Genomic DNA, 12,361 nt, shown 5'->3' on the forward strand with positions numbered 1-12,361 from the left:
ATTACAGTACTGACCAAGTATTTTTCTCAACAGTAATTCTAGTAAAAATTAAAGTAAGTGTTTTTACTATTAAGCATACTGTTAGCTTTAAAGACTATTAATGTAAACGAAATTACAATATTAGTTGGATTAATTAAACATTGGTGGTGTTTTCATAAAACAATGTTTACAAAGAACAGTTTATTACATTTAATAGGCTCTTTCAATTAATTATTTTTTTAGTTTAACACTATAAGCAGCAGTTTTAAACTCACCAACCAGCAGGCTGATTGTGGTCTCCTTGCATCGGTTCATCAATTCCCTCATAAAATGCATGAACCCAACTTAAACAACATAGTGTTACACATATTTGTAATCAGGTCCTATGAATTAGACCTTAAACGATTTTCATGTCACCGTCTTCTTGTAGGTATATGTGAAAAAGACCACCTTAAAAGTGAGGGTTTTACAGGTCTTTACAAAACAGTATTTTATATTTTTTGAATAAGGTATAGCCTAGATCTCCATTATTTCAAATATTGCTATTAAAATTCTCTATTTGATGGTGGAGTAATCATTGGAATAGCTGTCTGATAAATTTTAGATGTATTTGTTTAAAAAATTATAACTTTCAAGTTTGCAACAATGTAGCAAAAAACTAAAATGTTATTACTGTGGGAAACTATATTTTCTGAAAGAACGTATAAATAATAAGTACCACAAGTTTTATTCAGATTGGAACAAATTTAAACAAATCATAAGAAAAAAACCAAATCTTTCATTTTTTTTTATAATCTGCAGTTTTAGCATAAAGCATATTACAGTATAGGCTAGCTATAAGATGCTGAAATGTACTTGCCATGTTTTCATGTGGGATAGTCACTAGATGTACGAGGGTTGTTCAATAAAGACTGAGACTGTGTCTATAAAACATTTATTATTTAATTCTGATCTACATCAAATTTTTCACCTTTAAAGTATTCCCCATTAAGTGAAATGCACTTGTCCCAGCGCCTTTGCCATGCCTGGAAAACGTTAGAGAAGCCATCCTTTGACATGTTCTTCAGGAACACCTCCAAAGCCTTTACTGCATCCTGTTCCGAATCAAAACGACGTCCCTTTAATTCCTTTTTTGCAGTAGGAAACAAAAAAAAAGTCACAGGGTGCAAGGTCAGGACTATAAGGTGGGTGGGGCACCACCTTAATGTTTCGTTTGGCCAAATATTCTGTCACAACGTGTGCAATGTGAGGCCGCGCATTGTCGTGATGAAGTTTCCAGTTTCCTCGAAGTTCTGGACGCTTTCGAGAAATGTGATCATTCATTAATGTAGCCAAAACTTGTTTGTAATAGTCTCCATTGATTGTCTGTCCACGTGGAACTGAATGAGTGTACACCATTCCTTTATAGTCAAAAAAAGTAATGACCATTGCTTTGTTTGCAGATTTGGTTGCCCTAGCTTTCTTCGGGTGACCTTCATTTTTTTATACCCACTCAGTGCTTTGGATTTGCATTGCAGGGTCATACTGATAAACCCAGGACTCATCAGCAGTGATTACACTCTTCCACCAATCCCTATCTTCTTCAACGAACCGCTTCCACTCAAGGCAAACAACGACACAGTTTTGTTTTTGTTCAGGTGTGAGTAAACGAGGAATCCAACGAGCACACACTCTAGACATGTTAAGATTGTCTTTTAAAATTGTGTGAGCACTACCTACCGATATGTCAAGGAGTTCAGCAATCTGTCTAACGGTCAGACGTCGGTCGGTTTTGATCATTGCCGCTGCTGTATTGATGATTTCCTCAGTGAGAGCAGTGAGGGCACCATCTCCTCCCTGCAACTCTGGGTCCTCTCTTCCCTCCTTACAATCTTTGAACCAGCGAAAACAGGAAGCACGAGACATTGCGTCATCCCCAAAAGCTTGCTTTATGTCTTCATAAGTGTTAGTCGCAGTTTTTTTTGAATCTAACACAAAACTTAATCGCATATCGTTGTTCACGCAAACTGGACATGATAAAACGTTGGAGGCGGCACTTACCAAGCTGATGTTCAAATGAGCGCTGATGGCTTTGTGATAGAGATAAAGCAATTCAGTGTCTGTTGGTAAACAATAGGGTCCAAAGGTATTGGAAAAACCTGGCATCATGTCTTATCAGAGCAGTATGGGGAAATCCCGGGCTCAGTCTCAGTCTTTATTGAACAACCCCCGTAATATGTCACAAGCGTAAATAAATTTAGTTCAAAAAAATAATATTTACAAAACAAACTCGGGTTGTATATGGAATTAAAACTTATTTGCAAGAGTGCCTAACAAAGCACACCATATGACAACCTTCATTGCATTTGAAGCATACAGTTTTTGACCTTTTTCTATTACGTCCAAGTCCAGAACCTCCTGTTTAACACATGTAACATGTATTTTGTTTCTTTTTTTACCTAGAAGTGTAACAAGTTGCTTTCCATTAATTGCTCCATTGTCACCGCTACCATTTACACCATTAGTTTGTTTTAGAGTGCACTCATTCTTCCCCCACAGCCTCTACATCTACAATAAACTGATAGTGGCCTACAGCTTTTATTTCTTTGGTTTTGTAAACTTTATAAAGGATGTAGGCATTCAGCAACATTCAAGAAATAAAAATCTACAACCTTTCTTGCATTTCAAATTTAATTCAAATAACAATACATCATCCGTTTGAATCTATTCCCCCATGTATTTATTGTAATTATCAACAATGGTTTTTCTTCATATAATATGCTTACCACGCCGTCAAAGAAATGTTATCAGTTGAAATTTTAGTTTTGGTAGAAAGTAAGAAGACCGGTTTCGTTTGGCTTTTTTCTCTATAACCTAAGAGAATAGTTTTTCCTTTTTTTATGATGATTTTTTTCCTACATAAAACTTTTTGATTAATATATGGTAGGCCCTTCCTGTCCTGCCAGCATATTGCAGTAATGAAGGTTTTTTCGATATACAGCCAGTTAGGCCAACTGAGATTAAAAAAAATGAATAAACAAATTATAAGCTCTTTTTAAGTAAATGCATGCCGACATACGGTTTTTTAAAAACAGTGAAGGCAAGATCAAATTGTTTTTGTTCTGTTTTATTCTTCAGACCTGGCTCCCTTGAAGCAAAAAAACTTCAAACAATACCTAGACACAGCATCACACATTACCCAAAATTTAACGCCCCACCAGTGGAGGTGTTTATTGTGCAGGTACTGCATCAGGCTTTTGTGACATTTAGTGCAAATCAAGAAAATAGTTGGTTTGCTGTATAGTATTTTTTTAAATATGTTGCGATGGTCAGCGAAAGGTTGGAATTTCCGGCAAGGATCACAACATGGTTGACCAGCTTTTGGTACTTTACTGTTGTCTGCAAGGTGGAAAACAAATTTTCAAAGCGGGAGCATGAAAACATTTTATTAAATCAAGGTGTGGCTTGTGAACAAGTCTGGGATCAATAGGCCTTTAAAGATGGTTTGCGGACAAGCCCCAAATTTATGACTACAACAATAAACGCTCGGATATCTGACATAGTAACTGGTCCATTTTAGTAGCGTACTTTTAGGCAACATTGTATTCAAATTAGCAGCAAAAGTCTGGTCTACATATCCATTGGTCTCATTTAGAATAATTGTGAATAAATTTTAAAAATGAATGGGGTGTGAGACATTGGTTAGAATATGTTAAGGTCCAGGAACTTAATTGAAACCAAATGTACTTTGAAAGGGAGGGGTGTTACCTTCTGATAACTTGTAGGCAAGTGATTTGTAGGCCTATCTGTACAATCAAGGTTACTAGTCTGGCGTTGGCTCTCTCACTACATGAATTAATTGTCAAAAATATCAGTAGGGATAAATGTTTGGATCATTATCCATATTGTCACTGAATATGTTTTGCTCGGAGTCAGTTTCATGTGACAATAAAGATTTATGATCTAATTCACGTACGTAAGGTTGAGGCTCCATCATAACAAAATGAAAAAGGATTAAAGCACTAATTAAACAATAACTTATCACAATACAATGAACATACAGAAAACAATATACAACTGCCAAGCTCCGGTTTTTTTACATTCTGTGTCTGGAACCAGCATCCGCATCCTATTGAACCAACAATAAACACTTGTTTTTTTATTAAAAAGCCAGAGTGATCAGAAATAAATGCGAAGGTAATACTTATAAATAGGTCATTTATAATGAAAACTGAATGGATGATATTTTGCCCAACTGTCTTCTTCGAACTAACTCCAATGAGAAATATTGTCAAAGGGTTAATTATAAATCATTTTTATAAATGTATATAAAAGGGTTGTGTTGGTTTATTCTCCCTTGTTTGAAGTTATAAAACTCAAAACTGTAATAGCCTGTGAAAATATTTTTAATCCAAGATATTAAATAAGACTATATTCTTCATAAAAACACTTCGATTTTTAAAATCTTATAAATAAAAATGAATTACTAAGCACTAATCTCAAGAGGATGACCAGTCCGGCTGATTCTCTTTTTGTATGTATTCACAAGTCAGAAATTTTTTTATTCAGAGAAAAATCTGACTGAAATATTTCTTATCTAATACCTGAAGTTTTCAGGAATAGAATTCAGAGAAATAATATTTACAAAATATGCTTATTTGACAGTTGAAGTTCATTAAAGAGGCAAAACATTTGTTTACACTTAAATTTTTGATAATGCCAAATATACAGGTGCCTGCTTGATCAGTTTATTGCAAAGCCAAAAATTAAGGCGTTAGCTGCAATATGTGCCTCTAAGTCTACAATTTGGTACACTTTCAAGAAGGATGCTAAGAAAAAGAGTGGAAATGAAGAAGAACGGGCTTGGAATATTAGAATATGACGGAGGCTATCTGGAGAAGATTATGTCTCTTCCACAGGGGTTAATGTCCAAAGTAAAAAAGTTATGTGTACTAGTTAAATGTTGCAACAAAATCTGTTTTACCAAATTACCAAGTAAGATTATTAGCTCTTGTTTGATAAGTATTGCTGTCAACACAAGGGAAATATCAACATTTATCCTAAAGTGACAGATGTAATAGTTGAGAGTAAAAGGTTAAAATTTAAGGAAATGGGGTTGATGTATGCTTAGCATTTATAATAATCTTATTAAAGGTGTCTGTAGAAAGATTTAGATGTATTCAGGCCAAAGTTTTGTAAAAAAGACTATGCAACAGACCTAATGAGCTAGCTTCATAGCGTATGGGAATAGACAATAAATCGTTAAAACAGTAATTGATATTGTAGCAGTAATTATTGTCAACCTAAAACACATCACTTGTATTTTGAAAAATCGTGAAATAACACTAAAAGGCTTATACAACTATTTTGGTGAATTTTTCTTTAAGAAAACTGGATTTCTGTTAAAAATAGCCTATAAAACCTATTTTAGTTGTATAGGGTGACAAACAGTACAGCAAACCAAAACCCTAAATATACTTGTATATGTTAGAAGAAGTTGGAAGTAAATCCTAGATATGAGTGTATTCAGTATAATTTGCTTAGGAAATAGTTGAAAATACGGAATTTGAAAAGGTACATTATTAAAAAGTCAAAGGAAGATGATTTACTATTAGTATTGGTATTTATTTGGTAATGAGCAGTCATTCCTTAAATTAAATGAATGGAACGAAAGCTTTATTCTAGACTTATTTGGCTGTTTATCTTTAATGTACATGCCCACACACAATAGCGACACTTCTTTTATTTATGCTTTTATCAAATCACAATCAAAGAGGTAGCAATTATGTCCTAGCTTTGATTTTTTTACTGCCCTAATATAATGAAGTGATTGATAAGTACTAAAATATCAAAGAAATAGTTTTAGTAGATGTGGCTGGAGGCCAACAAAATTAATTCTGTACTGCAGGTTTGTTATTGGCTGGTGAGCCACATAATGTGTCAGTTAAACCAATGTTTCCCATTAGGGGACATTCCTGCGGTTAAAGGATGGCAATTTCGTATAAATTATATTTTGTATAAATAAGAAAGCTGATATCAAAACATTTAAAGTTTACTAGGAAGCTATTTGGATTTGCCATAGAAATCTATCTCAATTTGAACTAATAGATGGTAAAGAGATTGTATACGGTTTGAAAAACGCTTTTGAGCAATTTTTTTTAAGAAAACTTAAAAATGTCAAGTTTGGTATTTTAGAATGTTATTATTAAATGCCAAATCATATGGAGCCTTGGCTTGTTACTACATACTCGTACATTCTCGTTTTGAAGCTTTTTAGATTCATGGAGACATGTCCTGATGAGTTTACCATTGATTCTGTGCAAAGAGAGCAGCTGAACTCCAACAAAGTGGCAGATGACTGAAAATTTTACACTGACTTGTTTGAACTGTAAATTGTATGTAGAGAGACATTACAAGATAAAAGTATTAGATATTCAACTATTCCCTACTTTTTATCATACAATGACTGTTATATGTTGAACTCTAATGACTAATTTTTTTGATTGTCCAATCTACAACTTTCACATTTTATACTAAAACTTTATTTACTTTTTTTTCATATCAAACTATTGCAGGTAATACTTAAATATCACAAGATGCTTAATAAAAACATCGTATTTTATGCTAGAGAGATCATATAAATGTTGGTCTATGCAAAAGGGCCGATATATTACATCACAGAAATACAAAAGCTTTATTAGCGTGATATTGTTACTAAAGAGCCATGGTAACAAGATTTTCTCGAGGTTCAAAATAATATAGGAAAGTATTCCATTAGATTTTCAGTAAAAACAATATTTATGCAAAGATAACATTTTTTTAAACTCATTTTTCTCAAAACAGTGTTTTGGCATATAGGCCTTTATCACAGGTACCTCCTCGATTATTATCTAAATTTTTACTACTGATTGCACAAGTGATGAACTTAAGCCATTGAACTAAAACCATTAGAAATACTATTTCAACTTTGCTATAAAACCCACCCTAATGAATCAAACTGAATGTTTGCACATAGGGATCCTGTAACTGGTGGATGGACACAAACATGTCAATTCTTTCCTAAACTACAGTCCCAAAACAACAAAACTTATTATTAATGATTATTTTTAAATGTTAAATGAACATATTTTCAAGGATTTTTCACTATTCCACGTATACCAGAAGGAGAACACAAGTGATGAAAGCAGACGCTTCTTGACCAATATAATCTTCTTAAGTTTACATATACACAGGGCATCAATGTGATGTCACTTGTGACACTGTAAATAAAGACAGGATATGAAATTAAACAGTCAGAATAGGAACTTTTTGACCGCAGTAACTTCTGTCATACGTGAGTGTGATTTTTCTTCATTGTTATGAAAATGCAAACTCATCTATGGCACTTGAAGTATCTTAGGCTGGAAGTAGGTTAAAAGGGCTGGTAATTCATGGACACCAAACACTCTAATAAATTGACAAGCCCCTGCGACACTGAAAGCTCAATATGGCAAAGCTTCCACCAGCTGCTAAAATGAATATTAGAATTTAGAGTATGCTACACAGTTAAAATATGAGTAACACATCAGCTTTCTGGAAGTGCAAATAAAAATTCAAAAGTTCACATTGTGTTTGACTTATTAGATGAATTATGACAGTTTGTTTTTTTATTGACTGGTAGCGTTAAATGTAAACCTTATTTATAAATAGAAAACTAAAGATTGACCATTTCTTCTACAGTTTCACTTAACAATGGTGCCAACCTGATACTATGAAAAATAATAACGTCAGTAGAGTTTTAAAATTATTAGATTACTGTTAATCATACACTCAAATACAGTAAAAATATTTATATCTGATGTGTATGAACAGACAATCTTGATACAAAATATTAAGTTCCTAGAAAAATTAAATGTTTTGAACCAAGTGGTTATAAACTATAAAATACAACTACAACCTCTTTATTGTATTTTGTTAGGGCAGCAGAGTACTTATCCCAGTTCCCTGCATGTTCCATACATTATATGCTCTGCGAAGGTTTTTCCTCAAGGTTTCCAGCCTTTAGTTCCACCAACATGCTTTTTTCCTTGAGTTCTTAACTTTTACGGGGCTGGCTTTATGGTACGACTCTTTTATGGCGTTCTGCAGAGAGTTAGCCATATCATCGATCCCTTGCCCTTGATTACTGGAGAGGCGGTTCAGAGCTGGCCTCCCCTTCTTCCGGGGAGACATGACTTTGAGATGTTGTGCCCTAATTCTTCCTCGTGGCTCTTGATAGGAGGTGGCCTCTACTCCCTAACCTGTCATGAATATCCTGTCATTCCGGAAGCAGCGTAAAGGTTCTTACAGGACTAAGTGCAATTTATAAGCTTCTTGTCCTAAGAGAGAAAATGAAAAACTGTGTACCTTGGCAACTGAGGTACCCAAAAACTTATTTTTCCTACCAACTTCTTATGCTCCACCTTTTGAGATTGATCTTACATACCATGTGACGTATTTGCGAAGATTCTGCCAAAAAAACTGTGGCCTTATGCGGCTGGTTATCTTTCTTACTCCCAGAAGTCCAGCTCTTATCGCATCATGAGTCTCTTTTAGAAGGTCCTCTCGATGTTGTATCAGAACACACATTTTCCAGTCAGTATCCTTTTGGTCAATGGTCCTTTTAAATAGTTTTCTGCCTTCTATTCGATAATTGGGAGATGTTCCTTTTAACTTTAGTGTACATTGTCTCATACCAGCTTAAACATTAATCGTCTTTTCCTTTGTCATATCATCTACCTATTCTGTCAGCTTATTTATGCAATTACTAGTAGTACGGGAGCTAGCAACGTTTCTAAAACAAGAATTTCAGGTCAGCTGATTTTTTGATATGCTGTCTTTCTTGCTCTTTCGGTTGGAGTCCGGGCTACCTGGCTGACGGTAGTGGTTACGTTTATGAATGCGCATCTTACCTGCACAGATAAAAATCCTGGAGTTTAAAGAATTTTTTTATGCGTAATTTTTAATTTTGTTAAATATTAAATATAAATAAAAAAGTAATGCGGTATGATGCTTGTGGTTGGAGAGAGACAGTTTGAAGTGCAAGAGAGACAGAAAGCGACGGCAGCGCTTCGGCTAGTGTAAACAGAATATTTTTAAGGATGAGACAGAAAATAATTGCAAAAATACATTACTTACGCTTGTTCTTGTAAATACAACTTGGGATGAAAAAATTTTAACATAAGAATTAAAATAAGTATAAATTGAAAAGAATGGAATTAAAAACATATCATAGAAGGTTCCAAAATTACAATTTTTATTCAAAAGCGATTATCACACGTAAATTACCTCACCCCACCTCTCAATTTCGTTATCAAACACTGCCATCTGTGATGCGCACCTCGCTGATAGCAGCCTCTTTTGTACTGTCCAGTCCTTATCATTCTTCTGGGCCTACTCCTTCCACCGGTAATCCAGTTACCCCAGAATTACAATTTAATACAATCGGTACAATCTGTAAAAAAGAAATTAAAATTTCTGTAATTGTTTTTTTTTTATATAATAATTCAGTTTTTATTGATTAATGTTCTATTTTATACTTACTTTGAATAATAACATCTGCAATTGTGGAAGGTAATTGCTCTCCCACAAACCAAATAAAATCATATTTATCAGCGTTCATGGTCCAACCGGAAGTAACTGGAGATAAAGATGTTGGATGTTTTAAGTGAGCATTTCTCCATAGCTTAGTCACATAGCAAACTCTTAATAAATGTTGGAGCAATTCTGGGTGGCAAACTGGATGAGTCGAAGTTACGATATCTTTTTTCAAAATTCTCATCGGATTTTTTTGACAGAAAAGTGCTTGAGAATAGATGAAATCAAACATCATTAACATTAGAAGAAGTTTTAACTCCATACATTTGACAAATAAACTTCTCAAGGGTTACAAAGGTAGTTTCAAGTATTTCTTCGTCATCCGTAATAATATTTTGAAAAGTTAATTGATATTGGTTCGTATTCTCTAATATTTTAGAAGGTCTAACTTTGCCTTTTCTAAAAAATGCTGGTGTGTAATCGCACCCGGTGATTGCGTGGAAGCATGGCAAAGCTTTACATAAAGATACTCCAAGTATTTGGTATATTTCATTGACGTTTATGTATCGTTGATGATTTCCTACGCCCATATCCATCCAGATTTTTAAAGATGAACTTAAGTGATCTATATTTCCCAAAAGTATAATTAAAATATCAGAACAGAACAGCGTATAACAACTTCAGTGTTAAAATCGATTTGACAAATATGAAAAATGATCCTAGAATCAGCTTCTTCGTGTTCTTCACATGATAATGATTCTTCAGTTGTTTTAATCACTTTGTTATTTAAAACCTTGTAAGACTAACATTTATTGTAATTGACATAAATGTTTTTATTAGCAATAAAAGGTACCATATCTTCACTATCTGAGTGATCTATAAAAAAGTTTACTCGAGTTTCTTTAAATTATATATTTTTAAGTTCTGCTGCAAAATTATGTGGTCGAGCCTGTTTGGACCAATTAATACTGGACTGGTTGCTTCTTCTCAACGTGAACGTTCACAATCTTTGATAGAAGGCGAGAAATACTGGTCAAAGACAATGTCAATACGAATAGATTTCATTTTGGGAGATAGTACTCATAAACTTTATAGATATACCATCATATGTTTGTGGTACATCTTTCATGAGATGCAACAAAAAGAAACCATCAAGACAAACATCAAAAGATGACGGTTGTTCATGTATAGTGTTGCCCAATTTTTTTTTCGATGATCTTTGCTAATTGTGATTTATAAGTTTTACAAATTGAACCATCTGGGTGACACATTGATGTTGGCATAGGAGTGAGTGGGAATGTCACAACCTTCTCAATGTGAACCTTGTGAATCAGAGAAATCCCCAGCATTCTACCAAATAGATCTCTTTGCATTTGCAACTCAACGACTTTATTTCCTAAAGTCAACTTCTTTTTTTATCGGCACCTCAGCAAAATTAAAAACTTTATTTTTTGTTATTGGTTTATCATATCTGTTCTCATCTTCAATGCATTCACTCATAAATTGTTTTCTTAAAGTCTCACCATTCTCTTCAATATTTAGTACAAAAATCAGTAACGTCAGGAGAAGCAGGCTTTGAAGTAGCAATGTTGTATAGATTTTCTTTGTCTAATTTTGGATCAAATAGATTGCAATTTTTATCAAGAATTTCAATAAAATCAGCAATTTTTTTATTTTGCCTTGATATAATTTTGATATTTTTCTTGAAATATTTTTGTATTTTTTCTTCCAGATAATGATTAGTTATTAAACTTATATCTGTCTAAGGCTGAAATTTCTGCTCATACTCCAACTCATTATTGTACATATTACAAAGAGATGATAGTGATACAACATTTTTGTTCATTAAAACTTCTTCGTTTATTGCTGATACAATATGATTGAAAATTTCTTTATGGGTATTACGAGTTTTATGCCAAGAAGTACATGGAATGTCTGAAACTACTTTACTATACTCATTTAAATAATTTAGTTCACATAAATGATGATAAAAAATTGGTCTATTTGTAGATTTTAAATCATTAATTTTTTGTAACAACACATCATTATTAAGTTTCTCCATCCACTCTAATTTTTTGATAAGGTTTTGCATCTTTTGATGAATGAAGATTGTTGTTTTCCTTTATTTTGTTTTCGATATTTGTCACAATAAAAACAAACATTTTTGAGTTGTTGACCTGCCTCAACACATTCAATATTTAATCATCACAAACGTTATTTTCGTTGACACTCAAATAGCTAACAGAGCTGGAAGCAATATCTCCAAGCATTCTCTGACTATCTAAACTTACAGCTGCATCCTCTGAAAGTACCTCATCGTTAAAACTTGGGTTAGGATGTCCTGATATACACTGATTATTTACATTTTCACCAGCATCTTCCGGTATTATTTTTTTAATTTAAACTCAGTTCAAGATCATTGGATGTTGTCTGATGAATTAAACTAGAAGCAGCAATCTCACTTACGATTTCACTGTTTGTGTTACTCGTAATAGTATCACTGATATTTGCTGGAGTGTTTGATGACAAATTATGTGGAATAGATTTACTGGTACTATCTATTTCAGTTGATGGATCACGGTATTTTGCCATTAAAGCTGTAAAACTGCTGTAACATTGTCTGTGGTATCCATCTGTCTCATTTATTTCAGTAGGCAGTTCAATGTCACTGTACTTTAATTTATATTTTAAACGTATATTCAAAACTTCCTGGCACTTCTTCAGAATCACGAAAAGAATTATTTTATCTTTATGTCCTTTACAGAAAACACATTTCATTTTACCACTGGCCATTGTAGCGAAATTAATAACATACACACAAATAACACAAACACAAACAAACATGTGA

Source organism: Homalodisca vitripennis, chromosome 3, assembly GCF_021130785.1.
Source record: "Homalodisca vitripennis isolate AUS2020 chromosome 3, UT_GWSS_2.1, whole genome shotgun sequence".
Taxonomy (NCBI): Eukaryota; Metazoa; Arthropoda; class Insecta; order Hemiptera; family Cicadellidae; genus Homalodisca; species Homalodisca vitripennis.